This window comes from Pelodiscus sinensis, chromosome 18 (assembly GCF_049634645.1).
Source record: "Pelodiscus sinensis isolate JC-2024 chromosome 18, ASM4963464v1, whole genome shotgun sequence".
Taxonomy (NCBI): domain Eukaryota; kingdom Metazoa; phylum Chordata; order Testudines; family Trionychidae; genus Pelodiscus; species Pelodiscus sinensis.
The window spans coordinates 33780805-33802659 of NC_134728.1; the positions used below are offsets into that span (position 1 = coordinate 33780805).

The 21855-nt window shown below is 48.5% G+C and overlaps 1 protein-coding gene across 6 annotated transcripts in view; it reads left to right on the forward strand.

Annotated features, from left to right (window-relative positions):
- TOX2 (TOX high mobility group box family member 2) overlaps positions 1-21855 on the forward strand; it is a 256019-nt gene that overhangs the window by 176782 nt on the left and 57382 nt on the right. The window lies entirely within an intron of this gene.

Below are 21855 nucleotides of genomic sequence, written 5' to 3' on the forward strand. Positions count from 1 at the left end.
AGCCCTTTCTCGCTGGACTGTCGCAGGGCAGGATATGGCTGCACTGGCTTGCACATTGCTCAGGTGTGAAGTTACAAGGTGCAGGTTGGGAGAGAAACCAGCCCTTGCTGAGCTAACTGCGCCCCCTCGTCCTAGCCCTGAACACGCTTCCCCTACTACATTGCTAAGGCCAGCTGATGCATGGGAAAGGTGCCAGCTCGTCCTGCATGGGGCTCAGGACACGCCACTTGGCGCAGGAAACTAATCTGGGGCAAGGCAGGGTCAATGACCAAACTCCAGGACGGTCGCTCAGGGCCCGGCAGTCCCGTCACGTGACCTTTCCCGTGGGAACCAAGACGAGAGACAGTCCAAAGATTAAAGTGGAGCGAAGCCGGAAGGGGAGTTGTGGGGCTGGCAGCTATCTGCAGTCACAAAGAGGCGGGGGACTGCCCTGCTTTTAGCAGAGGAGGGGATGCTGTGCAGTCCTCTCTTACCTGTCCCTCTGACTCAAACCACATTCAAAATCTCTCCCCAGTGCCCAGCTTTCCAGATGTTTCTTATAAAATCCCTTTCAGCAGGGCTCCCAATAAATCGCACAACACTTTCTGTGCCCAGGCAGCCTTGTCAGATAGACCGTATAGTAAATTCCTGCGCCTTTAAGTAAGCACATTAATGTATGTCTGTAGCTACCCGCCCTTCCCCATGTGAACCAATGAGCAGGGGAAGGGGGGAGGGACAAGCGGGCTGGCTTTCCAAGGCTCTAGCTCATGCTGGAATGCAGTGGTCACCAACCTTTTTGAGCACGAGATCACTTTTTGAATTTAGGTGCAATCCAAGATCTACCTCACATATCAATACCTGTGCCCCTTCTCCAAGGCCCCGCCCCGCTCACTCCATCCTCCCTCTCTTGCCCATCCTCACTCACTTTCACCAGGCTGGGGCAGAGGGTTGGGGTGCAGGCTCTGGTCTTGGATTAAGGGATCTGGAGTGTGAAAGGGGCTCTGAGCTGCTCTTGGGGCAGGCAGTTGGGATATAGGAGGGGGTTCTAGGTGCTGGCTCTGAGATGGTGTTTTGATACAGGGGTGCTCGGGGCTAAGACAAGGGCTTGGAGAGCAGGAGGGGATGGGTTTATGACTAGGGTAGGAGTTTGGAATGTGGCCTCCAGCTGGGCAGTGCTGGTAGCTCCTGGTTGGTGGTGCAGCGGGACTAAGGCAGGCTCCCTTCTGCCCTGGCCCTGGCCCTGGCCCACTCCCTAAAGCAGCCAGCAAACTCCATCCCAAGTCCTGTTGTGCCCCCTCTCTGCTTTGTGGAGAAAGGATACAGAGTGGGAGAGGGGACACCTTGACATCAGCGCTCCTCCCACCCTCCCCTGCCCTGGCCAGAAAGCAGGAGGCTCCCCGGGGCAGCTCCAAGGCAAAGGGGCAAGAGATGAGCAGCAGTGAGGGGAGGGACAGCTGAAGTGCCCACACTTGATAGCCATGGGGCCAAACCAGTCAGGATCACCTCTCAGAGGCTCCAAGATCGACCAGCAGATCCTGATCTACGGGTTGGTGATCACTGCTGTAATGGGGTAACACACACGCTGCTCAAACTGTCTGAGATCTCAAGTTTCCTGGATCCAACTGTCCAGGAAAAAATAAATTGCAAATTTCAGATCACACGTGTGCCAGGCTCCACTGAGAGCCGAATGTAACCCGAAGTGCTGATCTGATTTTATTCAATTGAATAGATTTGAAATTAGTGAGCACAGGAGCCCCCTTGCTCCTTCGTATCCTCAGTCCCTCCGGGGCCGCGGCTTTCAACAGTAATCCCAGCTGCCAGGCCCTTGCGCGGACTGGGGTTGTTAATTTTGTTCCAGTGGCTCCGAGATCAAATCCCCATCGTGGCCAGGGCTGGACGTACACACGATGAGGTGCTTCCAGTCTAAATGGACAAGACAGGCAAAGGGTGAGAGGGTGAACAGGCCTGGAGGGATGACCAGGCCCCTGGTCTGTTGATTCCCAGTCGGTTTCCAGACCACTAGTCCTCACTGCCTCAGCATCAATGGGGAATTAAAGCCACTAGGGGAAATTGTGGGTGTCACTGATGGTACCGTTTGGTTCAGGGTCTCGTCACCCCACATGATTAGAAACATGTGACTTCTCCTCCTGTGGAACTGGAGTATAGTAAAATAGTGACTGTCCTTGCAATGGAAAAGCTTTCACACCAAGTAGGTACCCAAGGGCCAAAAAGAGGACAGCTATCGAGAAATGTGGTCCCCTTGTGTAATGTACTCAGAGGAGGAGGGCTCCCCCGCTGGGGTGCTAGACTCTCTAGCCAGGTTCTTTGACTATTAACCTGATCCTTGATCAGTATTAAGTCCTGTGCACAGTTGCATAGCCACATTTTCTTGTAACTTTGCTTTAATAAAAGGTTTCAAAATTATTTATTCAACAAAAAGCAAACAGAAAAACAAAAAATACTTTTTTGATGTTTTTTTTACTGGAAAAAGCGTCATCTCTGGATTGTTAACTAACAAGCAGCGTCATCACTGAACCGGTTGCTTTGCACTAGCTCTTACTATTCCTTGGGAAGGGCCAGCAGGATTTTGAAAGAGAGATGACATGTTACAGTTTGTATAATAATTCGGCTAGCCCCAGAGACAAGCAATCCCTCTGTTAAAAAAATAAAACTGATACCTTCCTGGGTCCTGAGAGTTCCTGGACTTGGGATGGCTGAGGGTGTTCGGCTACATTAGTTCACAATTACATTAATCATTGCAAGTGTGCACAATGGCGTGATTGTGTAATGTGAAAATAACAAGGTTTAGGAAGCACCCCAGGAACCTGGGATATCCCTTTTGGTCATGCTCCTACAGTGTGAGAGAGCAAGGAATATTAATGAGCGACATCCCCCATTTGTTAAATGTTGTCTCCATCCTGTTTTCTGCTGCTTTCCTTGCACAGAAGTTAGAGTGATTTATCTTTATAATGAAGTGTTAATTGTGTTTGGATTATTCTTTTCCTAGTAATAATAGGATATCATAACACTAGATCAGAGCCTGTCAAAATGCTGAATTCCGATTGTCGTGCAGTTATGTTCCAAAAACAATACCGAGTTCCCTTTGTCTGTGAGACAATGAGGGACGAGGAAACTGCTGATTACATCTGTTTTAAGCAATAATGTACAGTTACATGTTTATCTTAATATTAACTTAGCGACCATTTGAGATGCTGATGGCACCTAGGCTAGGGCCCAATTTTCAAGTCGTTACTTAGGCAAAATTCTCACTGACTTAGAGAGACAGCAGGCTGAGGTTTCTAATGAGGACAATAAAAATGATGATTTAATCTCTCATGTACATCTTTAAGTTGTTTAAGTATCATTCCTATCCCCCCTCCGTAATGGCACAAAGACTGTTGACTCAAGGGAGAGCTTTTCACGCTGGAAAGATTTTGGCGCACATGTAATCTTTTTTACGTGTTGTGATTCCGCTTCTCAGATCTCCACACCTGCCATGTAGTTGTAGCTGTGTCAGCCCCGGGACATTAGCGACAAAGTGGGAGAAGTAATACATTTTATTGGACCAACTTCCGTTGAAGCGAGACAAGCTTTCAAGCCACACTCAGCTCTTCTTTGGTCTTGGAAAGGGATCTGAAGAAGAGCCCTGGACTCAAAACTTGTCCCTTCTCACCAATAGACATTGGTTCAGTAAATGATATTGCCTCACCCACCGTCTCTCTCTCTCTTATATGTGGCTCATCCTCATCCCTGCCCGCCTTACCATCTTACCATCAGAGACATTCCGTTCGGAGTTGAAATAATTCTGCTGTAAAGTGAGATCACTCCATTAAAGCCAATGAATTGACCCCACTTCCCACCAGTGAAAATGAGACCAGAACTTAGCCCAGTTTGCTTATTCCTGTCATAAGTCCATTAAGGGCTAACACCTGCAAACTCTTCTGCATGGGAGTTGCCCCTCTTTAGGCAGGAGGGCTGTTTGAATGAGCAAAGTTCACGTGCTTTGCAGAATCTAACCTTGAGAGAATGGTTCTGTTGCAAAATATTCTTGCTTACAGGATGTTATGCTTTTCCATATCATGTTTTAAAGTGACCTGCGGAAGGGAAAAAATGTGCTTGTACCTTCATTGCAATGGATACGTCTTACTTAAAAGACTTGAGGTTCTTTGTTTCAAGTCTGATTTCTTATTTTTTCTTGTTGTTCTTTTTATACTAGAGAATCATGTCCTAGCTGCCCGGAAAGGCTGTAGGACGCTTGGGAGACTAGTCAACTGACAGCCTCCTAAATGCAAAGAGAGTGAACGCTGAGCAAAAAACTTCTTGTTTTGTTAACTCCCATTGACAGCAATGACTAATTAATATTTTAGAGAAAGGAAACTTCTATTAAAACCTTCAATTGTCACTTCTTCAATTAAGGCATGAGCATAACAATAAACATCCACTTAGAACCCCTACTGAGTCCTGGAGCTAAGCCAAGGGAGGCCAGAGTAGAGATTCCTGATATTCCCAAGTTAAAAAAACAAGCAGAAGAAAAGCATTACAGGTGAAGCTACATCAATAAATTTACTGCTGTTCCAAGACCCTTGGAGAGATTGATAATCTGGGTCAGCACTGTGGCAAAGAAAAGGAAGCATTGTCTTAGCAAAACCTGCCTTCATTAAAATGAGTGAGGTTAAGGTAACTAGCCTTTAAGGTAAATGTTCAAAAGCTCCCTTATCAAATATTATCCATCCAGTTGAACTTCCAGGATCTTGGTCTAAACCCAGATTTTTTTCAACCCTCACGTCAGTGCTAAAATCTGCGGAGTAAGTGGCTTTTTGCAGTGGGCACTGCCCATGCGGCCCCCATCGCTGCGTGCTGCCCTTCTGGTCGCTGTGAGTGGTAAACCAGCTGTCTGCAATGTCCCCTGCTTCCACCTGCTGGCCCCATTCTCTGATCCTGTGAGTCTCAGCCTCTGGTGCCAGTCATGCTGCCAAAACGCACCAGTTTGGCTTCAAAATCCAGATATTTTTTAAAGCAGTGAAAGTCGGGTGCTTTTTCTTTGCCTTTTGGTTTCCAGCCTTTTCTCCTGAACCATGGGGCCAAGAAACGTTCTTTTTTAAGGAAGGCTGAGTCATACAGTCATAGACTCCTAGAACACTGGAACTGGAAGGGACCTCGAGGGGTCATCGAGTTCAGTCCCCTGCCCTCATGGCAGGACCCAGTACTGTCTAGACCATCCCTGGCAGCTGTCTGTCCAACCTGCTCTTAAATATCTCCAGAGATGGAGATTCCACAACCTCCCTAGGCAACTTATCCCAGTGTTTAACCACCCTGATGGTTAGGAATTGTTTGCTAATAACCTAAACCTTCCTTGCTGCAGTTTAAGCCCATTGCTTCTTGTCCTATCAGCAGAGGCCAAGGAGAACAATTTTTCTTCCTCCTCCCTGTGACACAGTTTTAGAAAACTGCTATTATGTCTCCTTTCAGTCTTCTCCTTTCCAAACTAAACAAGCCCAATTCTTTCAGTCTTCCTTCATAGCTCATGTTCTCTGGACCTTTCATCATTCTTGTTGCTCTTCGCTGGACCTTCTCCAATTTCTCCACATCTTTCTTGAAACGTTGTGCCCAAAACTGGACACAATCCTCCAATTGAGGCCTAACCAGCGCAGAGTAGAGCGGAAGAATGACTTCTCGTGTCTTGCTCACAACACTCCTGTTAATGCAGCCCAGAATCATGTTTGGGTTTTTTTTTCCCCCTCTTTTTTTTTTGAACAGTGTCACACTGTTGACTTGAATTCAGCTTGAGGTCCACTATGACCCCTAGATCCCTTTCTGCAGTTCTCCTTCCTAGACAGTCGCTGCCCATTCTGTATGTGTGAAACTGATTGTTCCTTCCTAAGTGGAGCACTTTGCATTTGTCCTTATTAAACTTCATCCTGTTTACCTCAGACTATTTCTCCAGTTTGTCTAGATCATTTTGAATTATGACCATAACCTCCAAAGCAGTTGCCCCCCTCCCAGCTTCGTATAATCCGCAGACTTAATAAGCGTACACTCTATGCCAATACCTAAATCGTTGACGAAGATATTCACAGAACCAGCCTCAAAACAGACCCGTGCGGAACCCCACTTGTTATGCCCTTCCAGCAGGATTGTGAACCATTAATAATTACTCTCTGAGAACGGTTATCCAGCCAATTATGCACCCACCTTATAGTATAGCTCCATCTAGGTTGTTTTTCCCTAGTTTATTGATAAGAAGGTCATGCAAGACCGTGTGAAATGTCTTACTAAAGTCTAAGTATACCACGTCCACCGCTTCTCCTTATCCACAAGATTCGTTATCCTATCAAAGAAAGCTATCAGATTGGTTTGACAGGATTTGTTCTTTACATGCTGGCTCTTCCCTATCACCTTGCCACCTTCCAAGTGTTTACAGATGATTTCCTTAATTACTTGCTCCATTATCTTCCCTGGCACAGAAGTTAAACTGACTGGTCTGTAGTTTCCTGGGTTGTTCTTATTTCCCTTTTCATAGATGGGCACTAGATTTGCCCTTTTCCAGTCTTCTGGAATCTCTCCTGTCTTCCATGATTTTCCAAAGATGATAGCTAGAGGCTCAGATACCTCCTCTATCAGCTCCCTGGGTATTCTAGGATGCATTTCATCAGGCCCCGGTGGCTTGCAGACATCTCACTTTTCTAAGTGATTTGTAACTTGTTCTTTTTTTATTGTATCTTCTAAACCTACCCCCTTCCCACTAGCATTCACTGTGTTCCTTCATCATCAGACTTCTCGGTGGAGTCTGAAACAAAGTCGTTAAGCACCTCCGCCATTTCCAAATTTCCTGTTACTGTTTCTACCTCCTCACTGAACAGTGGGCCTACCCTGTCCTAATTGCTTCTAATATATTTATAGAAAATCGTCTTGTTTCCCTTTATGTCTGTAGCTAGTTTGAGACAAACACATGCCTCCCGCACCCACGCCACCAAGAGAGTGGCCAGCAGGGCTGGGACTCCGCCATCTTGCCTGCCACCAGACCGGGGAAGTAGCCCCCCTGCCCCAAACTTTTGCCCCCCCCCCCAACAATGGTGATACTAGGCTGGCAGGGAAGACAGACGACTCAGATACTGCTGCCAGCTGGTGTCTGTTGTGTTGTGTGTTGTCAGCTAGCAAGGCACCTGGTGTAGTACGTCCCAGACTGAGCTTTGGAGCAGCACAAACTGCACTAAGGGCTAGATAACATACCAGGGACTGAGAGATTGTCGCGGCAGATCACTTGCACCCAGCCACAAGGCTGATTCTTCAGAGCCTGGTGCAGGGCAGCTCAGCTTCCCTGGAAATCAGCAAGTGCTGAGGGCACTCAGCCACTCACCAGAGATGCTCAGCACCTGCCAAGATTGGTCCCTATGGCAGCAAGGGGAAGCCTGTTCTGTGAGGCAGCAAAACTGGCAGACAGGCCAATGGTTGGGCTCTAGGCATTAGCGATGTCAACGATCAGACGACTACACGATTAATCAATAAGCCAGGGCTTCTTGATAATCCTGTTGACCCCAAGCACTCCCCCACCCCACACTCACACCTTGCTGCCTCTGCATCAGAGGCAGCAAGGGGATGGGGAGCCGGTGCCCATGCGGAGCCAGCTTTTAAGCCAGTTCCCCATGAGCCCTCAATCCGTGGAGCCATCTGCCCCCCCAACCCCCGCTCTGCTGCCTCTGCAACGTGGGGGGTGAGGAGAGACAGGTGGGAAATGATACACATGGGGCGCCAGCTCTTAAGCCGGCTCTCTGCGCGGGCCGGTTCCGTGGAGCCACCGGCTCCCTCCTTGCTGTCTCCCACAGAGGCAGCAGGGAAGGGAAGGCAGAGCAGACTTAAGAGTCAGCTCCCCACAAGCACTGGCTCTACCGGCCCCCCCCCCCCCATGCTGCTGCCTCATGGGGCGGCAGGGGTGGGGGAGCCTGCTGCGGAGCAGCATCTGTCCGTGGCGGGCCTGGACTCACCGTGGACAGAGGCTGCTCTATGAATGCTGGCAAAGCTTCTGTCTGCAGGGAGCTCGGGTCCCCACAGACAGGGGCTGCTGCCGCTCCGCACTGCTGCCTCTGCATAAGAGGCAGCAGCATTGGGCAGCAGGTGGTAACCAGTCTTGCCGGGGACCTGGATTTTATATATAAGCTTTAAGCTGCAGAGCTGCCAGCACTTTTAACAGCGAGTGTTTTTAGCGGTTACCCAGTTCATTGACAAACAACTTTTGACATCCCCAGTTGGGACCCACTGGACTAGGAGACTCCTACCACCTGATAAATGCAGCCCCTAGCCAAATTAGTTGCTTCCGTTTTAAATCTTTCCCTGCCGCCCCCCTCATATCTATAGTAGGATGATCAGTGGAACCAACGATGTGGCTGTTACTTTAAAGGATAAATTAGTTTGACTCTTAACTCAATAATTAAAACTGTTATGGCTATGAGCCTGCAGGGATAATGTACCATTATTATAGTCATTTGTTTCAATTAAATGCTTACTGATTTTACAATAGCAGCTGGGCACCTGTGTGAGAAAGCGATTACTCTGAACAAGACATCTCAAATTCCAGCAGAAATTTGTCACTGCGCTAGAGCATTTTCCATAGACCATGAAAGTTTATTAGGAGCAGTTACAAATCAAGAGGAGGGGTGGTGGTAATTGGGGAGATATTTTCTTATCCGCATCTCCCCCCCCCCCCCCCAAAGTAAATCATCTTTACACAGTTCAGCTATAGTGATGTGTTTACATGTAAACTCCAATACAGAAAAAGCCTGCTGGGAAAATTTGGCTTCAAAGCTGTTCAGAAGACGATTTCCCTCCCTGGTTGATTATTGTAATGGCTTGTTCTGTAGAGGCAAACCTTAGCAGAAAGAGTCTACACCAGAGATTGGGGTTGCCAGAGGGTCCCCCAAATCATGTGCCATTGAAATAGCTGTTCCTTGGTTGGGGTGCGAGCAGTAGGTTGCAGCTTTGGGTTTGCCAGAGATGCGGGAATATAATATCATAGACGCTGTTTGAAAGGACCAGTAGCTCTCGACTGAGACATGCTGTAGGAGCCAATCCGAGGAGATGGACCAAAGTCACTCAAGAATGGTTGGCAGCACTGCAGGTTTTTTGTAAATCGAGCCTCCCCGCACCTCTGGTGTCTGGAGCTGGGGTGTGATCTTGTAGTCTGGTCTTGAGATCCAGAGTCAAACTCACCATCCGGAGCCAGCAAACATCTTGCCAGGCTCAGGGGAGCTGTTAGAACAGAAAAGTGGTCGGGTCAGGCTTAGCAAACCCGCTCCGGACCTCTTCCTTCCCAAGGGAAACACCTTCTGTATGGATTTAGCTAATGTAGTTCCCGCCTGCTTTTCCCCCTACAGTGTGTTAGCTGGCCTCCTTTCCTAGTCTAGACAAGCTTGTAGAAATAGGAGCTGTGGGCAAACCACTCTTCTATTTTCATTGTAGCGTATTCTGTCTTTCTTCAGTGTGAGTAGCAGTTCCACAATTAAAACAAGGACAAAATATGCAGTGGAAATCAGCAAGGGTAGATAATGGTTTTAGAGGCGAATTCTAGCCAGCCAGCTAGCTATCTTAGAAATGTCTGTCTTAGGGTTGCCAGGTTTTGAACCGGACAGCCCAGTATTTGAGCTTTCTGTTCAGGAAACAAATTGAGAAAATATCAATGAGAAAATATAAGTGCCCGGTATTTTCTAAATCAGATGGGATGTCGATTGTGACGTCATGTCAAGTGTGTCCCATATTTTTGTTGAAACCATCTGGCAACCCTAGTCTGTCTGTTCTTCTGTAAGTCTTTTTGTTCAAGAACTCCAAAACGGTAAGAGCTAGGATCACGAAATTCAGTAGGCAGCTTCCTCTTCTCCTAGTGTAAAGCAAGGCCAGGGCTTGGTTGTGTCAAGGAAACAGGAAGTGCTGGGAATGGGACTGTTTTCATGACATGGAAAGGGAGGGGGCAGAGAGAAGAGGGATTTGAAAGGGAGGGGGCAGAGAGAGGAGCGCCATGATACTGAGAGTGGCCACTGGGGGCACCCACACCAACAAGAGTGGCCAGCTGGGCTGGGGCTCCGCTATCTTGCCTGCCACCAGACCAGGTATGTGGCCCCCTTCCCCCACCCACTCCTGCCCTTGGCTGCAACGCCAGATGGGAGCCCCTGTCCTGAGCCCTTCATCACCCCCAACCCTCACTCCCACATCCCCCATGTTCCCCACCTCCTACTCTGCCCCCCAACCACAAGGCCCTGCCCTGACTCTTGCTCACACACACACATGGCCAGCCCCTGCCCTGGAGGACCCAGGCAATGCCGGGTCTGTCTTCTAATGTGCTATATATGAGTGTCTAGTTTCACACCACCAAAACACAATGGCGCCTGAGATGCAGCATCACAGCAAAGGCATTAGCAGCCATATGCAAAACGGTGTAAGGGTAGGAGGCGGAGAAGGAGCCGAGTACATTGCAGAATGAAAGAACAAGGAGTTTTAGATAGAACTATCTAGGGTGGAATTTAGCCAGGACGCTGGAGTTAAAATCTCATCGCAGCGAGGGACCACAGGCTGGCCAGAAGTCAGCACTTGAATTCCATTGCCTAGCCTGAACAAATTCAGGACTACGCTGTCTGAAGCATGATGCTACATGGAATGACAACATATTGTCTGCTCAAAGAAATTGGCTAACGCGGTGTGCTGCTTCCTGCGGGAAAGAGCTGCTTTGTGCGGATGAATTTTCTGGGAGGGAACACAGAACTGCACTTGACGTATTTAAAAACATTATCTTTGCTGCCAGAGTGTCCAATTCCCAAATCGAAATCGTTAGCCTGTTTTTTAATGCTGTTTTGATACCCATGCTGCAGAAGTGTAGATTACTGGTTCCCCCATAAACAAGGAGCTCAGAGCATGTGCAGTTTGTCAACCTATTTTTCTTTCCTTTTAGAGGATTAGCGGGAGTGTTTATATGCCTGATATGCATATTCATTTAAAAAAACTAAAATATTGTGAAAGAAGAGGCTGGCTTTGAATTAGAGTTGCCTTTGGGAATCTTTTAAGTAAGATGCATTTAATTACTTTAGTAACTACTACATCGCGAAGGTGCAGAACATCTTATAAACAGAAGCAGCCAGCGTGTCCTTTGGAGACTCTTAAGTTTGCAGCTCTGTAGTGCCTTGTAGTGAAGAGACCAGTGCACTTCACAGGCAGGTGCAAATTCCTTCCTCAGATACTCACACGCACGTGTAGGAGAGCAGAATTCAGATCAATCCTTCTACTTCCCATACCAAGGAACTGAAACACAAGAAGGAGAAGTGACTTCCCCAGGGTGTTTGTGACCAATCCAGAAATGGAATCTGAGTTTCTTTTGACTAGACCTGCCCGGTAGCCACGAGGGATGTTAAGAAACAAGTAATTCGTTAATTGTGTAGTCGACAAAAGGGCAGGATTTGGACAAAAGTTTTGTCAACTACACGATTAGTCGATAAGGGCTACCACTAATCCCGGCTTCTGCCGGGTCCAGCAACTATCCCCCTGCGGCTAGTGCAGAGCCTCAGCGGGGATGGATGCTGGGTCCCTCGCGTGCCAGCTCAGAAATGCACTTGTAGGGCGCTAAAGGGGGAGTGTTGCGTGTAGTTGATAACGTTAACCGATCTGCACCCGCTTATTGGTTAATTGTTTAGTTGAGGGCACTATTCCATCCCTAGTAGCCACTAGGCCGTTCTCCCTTCTTTGCCTTTTAAACAGCATGCACATGCTGACGGTTTAATTATGAATGTATTTGCATATGGCTCCATTCATGGCAAATAAAGACACAACCGGCACTAATGAGCCTACATCATGCTCATCATCTGATGAAGTAGGTGTTGCCCACAAAAGCTCATGATGCTATATATTTTGTCTCTAAGGTGCCACAGGATTGCTTGTTGTTTTTAAAGTTACAGACTAACACAGCTCCCCCTCCAAGACATTGTAGGTTAGATTCAGTGTAACAGGAAGCAGAGAGAGATTACATTGGGATGGGTGCTTATGCCTGGGGGTGTAAAAGGGGCCTTGCATTTGAGAGAGGCACTTTATACTAGTTCCCTCATTCTGGTTAGGGACATTTTGTCATTACTTTGTTTACTTAGCTACCGAGGCTGGTGCCAGCATGTGGGCTGCTTTGGGAGCGATGGAAGGAATGGAGACTTGACATTTTGCTCCCTGCTCTTCTCTGAGTCCATGTCCTTCTTTGGCAAAGCCGCTCAGTGTTATTGGCTGGAATGGAGTGGCAGGACCTACGCTGGTATTGCTGGCATCAGCAGAATTTGAATGCAAGTCTCTGAAAAGAAGTGGTATGTGCAGGACCATATCTCCTGGGTCCTTAGACTGAATCGTGCTCACCAGGGCCTAGGTTAAAAAGCCAGGGTTTCCTTGGACTCGGGAGGTGCAGCGCATTGGCTCTCCCAGCACCGAGCAAGGCTGGAAGCCACATGGCAGAGAGGGTGACTGAAATGGAAACTAAGCAAGGCGAGGCCAATTAAGGAGCTTTCTGCAAACATGGCATGGAATGTGCCACTTCCCTGTGGGAAGGGATTTTGCCAAACCTTTGTGATGGAGGTTTGCAATTTTGAGGTACTTCTAGAGTTCCAATTTCTCCCAGAATCCCCTGGGACTGGATGGAGAAAATCCTATAGAGTCTTTGAAAGACACCGAAAAGGCAAAGCTGCTGAAATTTCCACCCTGCCTGCTGGACAAGCTCTTCGGGGACCTGTCCAAAGACAATTACGGTCCGTGGGCATCTTTTCATCATCTTCAGCGGGCACTGGCTCAGGCCCTAACTCATCCCCCCACGTGTGCATCGGAATGTGGAGCACGTGTCCATGAGCCATAATTACACTCCTGGACTTGTTCTGCTCTGCTGCATAAATAATACCCACTTTAAAGAAAAAATGTCTGATTACATAATTAATGGATAAATGGAGCCGTTGTGGTCGATTGCCCACATAATAAGAGTTTTAAAAATTGTCTTACTACAGTGTTTACCCAAGAGACTAGAATGGCTGCAGATGAGAATGAGCTATTTTAGCTTTTAGGATGTTTTAAACTTTGCTTTAAAGCCTTCCCCATTTATAAAACACACATCTTATAAACTCCTCTTCATTTAAATTTAAAATCAGGACAATGAATTATTCTTTTCCTTGGCAGCTGCCAGATCATCTTGTACATGAAAGGTCTGGATTAAATACAAAATCCAAGGCACATTTGCCATTTTCTCCTTTGAAATTTGCAAGTGAACTCGCTGCGTGGGAGCCAGGCGGGTTCCATGCGAGCTTCCCCACGTCCATCTCTGCCATGCCCCTCAGCCCTGCTTGTCTGCCTCCTTGTGATTGCAGGCCTTTCCTACCCCTGCCAAGTCCCAATATGCTCCATTTCTACCCGGCAGCAGCCCTGGCTATGCCATTTCTGGGCTCTCTGTGTCAATGCGCCTGCAGCGCCCTCCTCCTTTAGATTGAAAGATCATTCGATTTTCATTCCAGAAGGGATCGTTAGATCATTGACTCTAACCCCTGTAAAACAAAGCCACAGAATTCCCTTGATGACTCCTGTCTTGAGCCCCGTAACGTGTTTGGACTGACCTCTTCCAGAAAGGCATCACCTCTTCATCTGAAGACCTCGGGTGTTGGAGAAGCCACCACTAACTTCTGTTCCGATGACGAATCGCCCTCACTGTTAAAAGACAAATGTGGAATGGAACGTGGTAGAGAGGCAGACTCTATTTCCAAGGGCCCCATGCCTTGGGCCTCAGTCATCAGGGCAATGAGATTTGTACCTAACTGTACGCACAAATGGTCCCCGTCAAGTTTCCCCCGGCTCCCCTTGGCTGGAAGTGGCGAACGGGATGGGAGCCACAAGACTGTGGTGCCTTTCGATAAACAAAGCAGAGCAGCTCGCTAGTGACTTTCCCAAAGCCCTCTTTGAGGAATGCTGCCATGAAGTCAGTAGGACTAAACTCCAGTGGCTATGGTAAGGCACATGCTTCCATCCCTTGCTAGACCTCTGGAGAAGAGAGACAGGCTGTCATGGAGTATTTCATTTACCAGGAACACAGCTAGGGGCTTGTATCATCTCTTCTGTACTGGGGTCCTGAAATAGCTGGGCCTAGCCTAGCCCCCCACAAGCAATATGCACAGCCTGTCCACAAACATCTTCATAGCCTGGACCACAGCCTTCCTATAGCACTTGTCTCTGCCTCTTTGTTACTATGCATGATCATCCACCCTTCCTGCAGCAGCTACAGCCATTGCTTAGATGGGAAAGTTCTTGTAGGCGAATATTTGATGTGTTTATAGTTGTCTGATGAGGCTCAACAAGGACAAGCGCAGAGTCCTGCCTTTAGGATGGAAGAATCCCAAGCATTGTTACAGGCTGGGGACCGACTGGCTAAGCAGCAGTTCTACAGGAAAGGACCTGGGGGTTACAGTGGATGGGAAGGTGGAGATGAGTCAACAGGGTGTGCATTAGGAGGAGCATTGCCAGCAGATCTAGAGAAGTGATTATTCCCCTTTATTTGGCTCTTGTGAGGCCACATCTGGAGTATTGCATCCAGAAAGGATGTGGACCAGTCCAGCAGAGGGCAGCCAGAATTATGAGGGGGCTGGAGCACATGACCTATGAGGAGAAGCTGAGGGATTTGGGCTTGTCTGCAGGAGAGAAGAGTGAGGGGGGATTTGAGAGCAGCCTTCAACTTCCTGAAGGGAGGTTCCAAAGAGGATGGAGAGAGGCTGTTCTCAGTGGTGAGAGATGGCAGAACAAGGAGCAATGGGCTCATGTTGCCGTGGGAGAGGTCTAGGTTGGATATTAGGAAAAACTGTTTCCCTAGGCAGGTGGGGAAGCACTGGGATGGGTTCCCTAGGGAGGGGTGGAATCTCCATCCCTAGAGGTATTTGTCCCGGCTTGACAAAGCCCTGGCTGGGCTGATTTAGTTGGGGTTGGTCCTGCTTTGGGCAGGGGGCTGGACTCGATGACTCCTGAGGTCTCTGCCAGCCCTGGGATTCTGTGATTCTAGGATTTTTTATGCAATTTAATATTTGGAAATGAGGAGGATGCCCAGTGCCCTGTGACCAGTCAGCTATCCAGCGAGCCCTACTGTTTGGGAGTGTCTTAGCTGTACAGGCCCCCCGCTGCCACCCGCACCGGCTTTGGAAGTTCCTTGCAGCTTTATAGCACAGGCCGTGGCGGTCACTCTGCCAGTAACTCACATCTCTGGGTTTCTCTGGGTATTTGTGTGTATCTTTTTGCGGTGACGTGAGCTGAGGACGGTGATGCAGCATGACCCAGAAGGGCATGAAACATAATCAGCCTGAGTCAAGTTCTAGGTGCTATTTCAAAACAGGACCAGGGGGCTGGAACAGTTTGTATCATGGAGGTGCTGATCCTGTGTGGGATGGAAACCACTTCTAGCCGGGGGTGCAACAACCCCCTCACCCCTCTCCGAACCGCTAATTCCAGCCTCTGTGTGCAAGATACTTTTGCTGTTCATAAGTTGAATCCTAGCACTGAGTAATTAACACAGAAAAGGGTTTCTCTTGTCAAAATCTGGTTTCCCCCACATGTGTGATCTGATTGCACAAGCAGAGCGCGCTGCCTGGCGCTGTGGAAACTCTCGATTCCTGCCCTGCAGCAACAAATCTGCGTCTGCATTTGGATTTACTTCCACTGAAGCCTGCTGAGCCCTGGCGGATCTTCCCTGCGTCTCCCACTTTGTGCGGCTCATGGGGTTGTCAGGACTCCCCTGTTAAGGAGAGATTGCACTTCGGCGCTCTCGGCGGAAAGGAAGATTGTTAATAAATAAAGCCCCGGGTCTTTAAACGCCTGTTAACATTAATCAGATTAATAAGAAAAGCCAAAAGTCTGCAAGACATTTAAGACTGTGTTTGATTTCCCTCCTGCTGACTTCTTCTGTGGCTGAACCACATTGTACATAAGTAGCTGGCTTAGCTGTGCCTCTGAAATTAGTCAGAGAATCCTGGTGCACTTCTGCTGACAGTGACATGTGGGCAGGCCTGGTTTAGAGGGTGGGGGGTAATTGTTTGATCTGTCGGTGGGAGGGGAAGGTAGCAAATAGCCGCAGGTGAATCTGTGTGGGTTTCCTCTGGGAAAGGCAGTACATATTTAGATTGTAGCGTTTTTTCCAGATACTTTGGATGCTGCTGTTATTTCACTTGTCCCTGGGAGTAAGTTCAGTTCTAGGTTCTGCCCTGACAAGCCTTCCTCTCACCAGTGGTGTTCATTCATGTGCGCAGTCAGACTGGGTTAATGGGGGCTCTCGTGTGAGTAGCTAGTGTTTGTGGGATCAGACCTGCAGCGATATCAGGAGTTAGGTCCTGATTCTGCAAAAATGTAGAGGCGCGCTGACCTGTACAAACATGAATAATCCCACTGACGATGGAAACGACTCGTGCCTGCAATGCTAAGTGCGTGCCTAAGTCCTTCCAAGAGCAGGGACGTCGAGTGCCCAGATGAGAATATGGGGCAGGTCGTGGATTAACTGAGGGAGAGGAATGCAAACTAGTTGTCTTTTTTTTCTCAGATTTGCCAGCTTCCCTGAATAACAGGCAGTATAGTGAGGCTTCCCCAGAGTCCTTCCATACACGCAGGAGGGTAGATTTTGTGATGGAGGAGAGTAAGCAGGAGCATGGGACTTACTCTGCTAGATCAGACAGTGTAGTAAAGCTGTGTCTCTGCTCAGTGCCTTGAAGACACAAGTGTAACCCAGTGGATGTGGTTCATTGTCCCAGGTAGTGGCACTTAGAGCACGTACAGCGAGAGCTAAGAATAAGGGAGCTCTACAGCCTAAGCTGCGAGCCTCTGGCTTTTATAGTACAAGCTGCAGAGGCTCCTACATTAAGCTCCAGAGGTCCTAGGTTTGAATCCGCCTGGTAGTGGTTACACAAGAACCCTTGTAGTGGATAAGAATGGAATGTTTTGCACAACGAGAAAGTTTCTCTGTAACCCCAGCCTGTTAGAAATTGATTTATCCCGTGAAACATGAGGATTTATGTCCCTTCACATCTTTTTGGGCTAAGGGCTCGTTAGATGTTCTCATTCTCCACTTACAGTCTTAGCCTTTTTATGAATCTTACCACCTACCTGAGCTTGATAATATGTGTTGATAAGGGTTCTTTGGGTGACTTATGCACTATTTATGCATCTTCTCTCTGTCTCAGATGGGTTGTCTTTCAGTTTCGTTAGATGTCCCCTCGTTCTTTCTTTATGAGACGAGAGAAACAGGAATGTCTAATTTAATCTAAATCCTTCATTATTGTGTACAACTTCTTCTAAGTCAGGTAGTCTTCATCTTTCTGCTCTCTTCTCATATGCAGGTCTCTTCATACCTCTAATAATTTTTGTCGCTCTTTTCTGGACACCTTTTATTTCTGATACATCCTTTTTGAGCTGACACCGAAGGCAGTATGTAAACAGGGAAGCCTGAGGGAGAAAAAAGGAAGATTGAGCTTCTATTACTCAGTTCAGCCACTGGATGTAGGAGGAGCATTTCTCACCATAATTTCACTGTGAATTATATTTGAAAGTTTATTTACACTGTTATTTCTGAAGCTACTAGCTATGGAAACCATCTTGTGTAAAAGTGACAATTGCACATACAACCTCGCTCAGATTTTCTTCGACATTGGATCCAAACAAATAGCACGTCATAGTCGTGTTATTATTCTGCTATTGCATTGAGTCTGAGCCCTCAGGAACCACTCACTGTTCGATTTTTGTGACTCCTACACCTCTCAGTTATTACTTTGTGTATATTGGACACTCAGACAACAGGAAAGTCATCTCTATGAAAAGTACAAGAGCATGCAAAAAGTCAGGAGCAGAATACAGAAGGTTCTCAGTTAGAGACCTGTGCTTCAGCCACTAAATGCTTCTGCATTTATTAAAGGGCCAAATTTTCAATATCAAAGAATGAGACTCCATGCAAAAAAGGAAAGGCAGCTCTGACCTCTCTCTGGGCTTGCAACTGCAGGTGCAAACTGGATCGGCACATTGCTGAATTTATGCATGCCTCCATAGAAGTTGCATGCATAAATAAGGCTGTGTAATTTTGGTGTTCATATGTATACAGACCTCCGCCCTTTGGAAAATTTAATATGAAACATATAACTTCAAACATGAAAGCCCCAAAAAAGAACTTTTAAGAGAGTGACCAACAGGTTGGGAACTGGTTTATACTCTCTTATCCTGGGCTCCTGATGATCGCAGACAATGGCCTTTGGTTTTACTGCAGTTCCCAGCCTCGAGGAAGACATGAAAAGCCAATTGGAATTCAAAATGTTGCACAAAATTCAGCCCACGTAACAGAAAGGGTTTCTACGGGTAATTCAGCAACAAGTAGTTCAGGGGTAGTGTGGGACTCTTACTAAATGAGGAAGACAACCTAGTGAGAGATGATGTGGAAAAAGCTGGAGTACTCAGTGTTTGTTGTTGGGGGGGGGGTGATTGTTGTTGTTTTTTGCCTCCATCTTCACAGACAAGGTCAGCTCCGGGACTGCTGCACTGGCAGCGCAGTGTGGGGAGGAAGTGGGCAGCCCTCAGTGGTTAAGGAACAGGTTAAGGATGCTTTAGCAAAGCTGGACATGCACAAATCCATGGGGCTGGATCTAATGCACCCAAGGGTGCTGAGGGACCTGGCTGATGTGATCGCAGAACCACTGGCCAGTGTCTTTGAAAAATCTTGGCACTCAGGGTTGCCCTCTGATGACTGGAAAAGGGCAAATGTAAGTGCCCTGCTTTAAAAAAGGGAAGGAAGAGCATACAGCTCTTGATACGGTCTCCCACAGTATTCTCACTGGCAAGTAAAAGAAGATAAATTGGAGGATTGAACCAAAAGAAATCTACTGATGTTCAACAAGGACAAGGGCAGAGTCCTGTGCGTAGGAAGAATCCCAAGCAGTGTTACAGGCTGGGGACCAGCTGGCTAGACAGCAGGTTTTCAGAAAAGGACCTGGGGATTCCAGTGGATGAGAAGGTGGATCTGAGTAAACGGGGTGCCCTTGTAGCCAAGAAAGCAAATGGCACATTGGGGCGCACTAGGAGGAGCATTGCCAGCAGACTTACAGAAGGGATACTTCTCCTCTGTTTGGCACTAGCGATGCCACATCGGCAGTATTGCGTCCAGTTCACCACCTCTACAGGAAGGATGCAGATAAATTGGAGAGAGTCCAGCGGAGGGCAATGAAAATGATTAAGGGTCTGGAGCACTTGACCTATGAGGAGAGGCTGAGGGATTTGAGCATATTTAGTCTGCAGAAGAGAAGAGTGAGTGGGGATTTGAGAGTAGCCTCAGATGGAGGCTGGAGAGAGGCTGATCTCAGCGGTGGCAGATGGCAGAACAAGGAGCCATGGTCACAAGTTAAGTGGGGGAGGTCTAGGTTAGATATTAGGGAAAACTATTTCTCTAGGTGGGTGGGGAAGCCCTGGGATGGGTTCCCTGGGGGGGAGGGGGTCTCCATCCCTAGAGGTGTTTCAGTCCCGGCTTGACCAAGCCCTGGCTGGGACGATTGAGTTGGGGTTGGTCCTGCTCTGGGCAGGGGGCTGGACTCGATGACTCCTGAGGTTTTTGCCAGCCCTGGGATTCTGTGATCTGGCGAGTGCAGCAGTCCTCTGCAGAATTTCCTCTCCATGTTTGCATTATATTCCCGAGACTGATTACCATGAGTCGATGCTCAGTGATCGTGTAATGGGCTGGTCTAGAACTGTCTTTGAGAGACCGATCATGGGCCAGCTTATCAGCTGGTGTAAATCAACCTCACCCCATTATCCTTGGCTGAGTGCCCTAGTTGGCACCAGCTGAGCATCTGGCTTATATCTGTGTTTTATCTTTTCTCCCTGTGGTTTCAGATTCCCAGACTCTGCCTGGCACAAGGCATCCCCCTGTATGAACAACCCCCTAGAAGATGATTCATGTCTGGGGTTGGGGGAGAGGGCTTCAGTTGAGGCTGGGCTGACTGTCTGTTCTGAGGCATGTTCTGGAATGGATGGCAGGATGCTTTGGCTGAAAGTGGCTAGACATTTCCTGGGTCAGTAACCAGGGCGTTAGCTCTTTGTGCTGTAGCACTCTCACCAGAGCCTCTTCCCGTAGCACGGCTTGGGCGGGTGTAAGGACCTGTCGGCGTTGACTCTTTCTCCTCCTGTGTTTTAGCGATTTGGTCGGCGGCGTTTGCGAGAGTCTGGGGTCAGTGCGTATTCTCTGCCCAAAGGGATAGTGTTCGTTCTCCCACCTTTTTATGCGGTTGGTCCTCGGACAGTTGTGATTTCAGCCCTTCCAGCTGGCTCTGTCTGTTGTTTTACGTTCCTCTCAGACCTGTGCGGAGAGGACTCTTCGCAGGCTGGGCTGCTGTGCACACAGTGTTGGTTAAGGCCCCACCATGGGTAGGCTTCTGAAGCTGGGAACGGGCTGAGCCGGGGACATGTGCAAAACCAGCCTTTTCCCTCATCTACGGGCCCCGTGCCGTGGCCTCTTTCTTCATCACCCTGCTGCCATAGCAACAAAACGGGAGCTTGGCCATTGCCGTCAGCCAGAGCCGAGCTTGGCCCTGAATGGGTGAGTGCGACGCTCCCGTGCAGCCGGGGCGGAGGTGGAATTGGTTGGCAGTATGGAGGCTTGTTTACATTGGAAGGTGAGCATTGGCAGCCAGAGGGCCGTCCGTGCCGGGCCTGCCTCGCTCTGTCTGCCCTGTGCACATGGCTTCAGGCTAATGGGATGAAGAGCCTGAAGGTCAAATGTGGTCACATTGAAAAAGGATCCTGAGGGAGCTCGGCAGGACACCTCAGCCCAGAGAACCCCATTTACACCCCACCCTGCCAACGGCGGCACCCAAAGGCAAGGCCTGGGCCTCCTGCTGGGCAAGAGGCTGTAGGGCCGAGCAGGGTCTGGTCTTTGTGGAGGGTGTCCCTGGCAGTGCTTGGCGTGCGAGGCTCTGGGTGTTGGTCCGAGGGTTGTTGTTTCATACCATTAGTTCCAGTGACTGGGAAGCCTGTTTAAGGATGTAAATACCGTAGAAAGTTCTTGGCTTCTCTGCCTCCTGTCTGTAAACCAGGGGCCTCGGTGGCCAAGGAAGGGTTTGGCTGTTGTTGAAAAAAATGAAAACCTCGTCCATAAACCTTCATGAAAGGGAGGCTACAGTCGGAGCAGTCAGGGAAGGAGGCCTGGCCCCAAGACTCAGGCATCAGTCTTAATCGTTGCCTGTACACACATGGCAGCAAACGGTCTGAGAGACCCCATGTGTCTAGGACAGTCGCTCTGGGGGCTCGGAACCTCCTTGGGTTTGACTAATGCCGAAGTCATTTGCCTCATGATGTCTCAGCGTGGGTCCAAATTCTCAGCTGGTGGGATCCAGTGCAGCTCCACAGACATCAATAGGACTGCAGTGACTTACCCCGGAGAAGGGTCTGGCCCATGGATCTGTGAGGAGAAGGAGCATTATTTACTATTTTTTTTAAGTTGGAATTTGTGGGTTTTAGTCCTGGGGGAACTGTGCAATTTTACTCTGGCTCCAAATGCAGCAGGTGCAGAATTCCCTCAGGTCTAGTTGTTGCAGGGCATTCAAATAACAAACTTAGGCAACATCATCTCCTTGCGTTCTGCCCTGAAGCCAACCCAAGCATGTTGGGGAAAGCCGGGGACTTGGGCTTGTTCTGCTCCACAGTGTGTGATGCGTTTATTTATTTCTCCTGCACTCTGCCGTGTAAGCCAGTGAGGAGGGGAGCCGTGGCAGCTAGTGACATGGGAAGAAGTTAGTGGTTTGAGCCTCTCCGTTTTCTAACCAGTAACACGTTGTATCTTGTCATGCGGGATGCGCCAGGGACTGCAGCTCCCTCCAGCTGCATACCCTG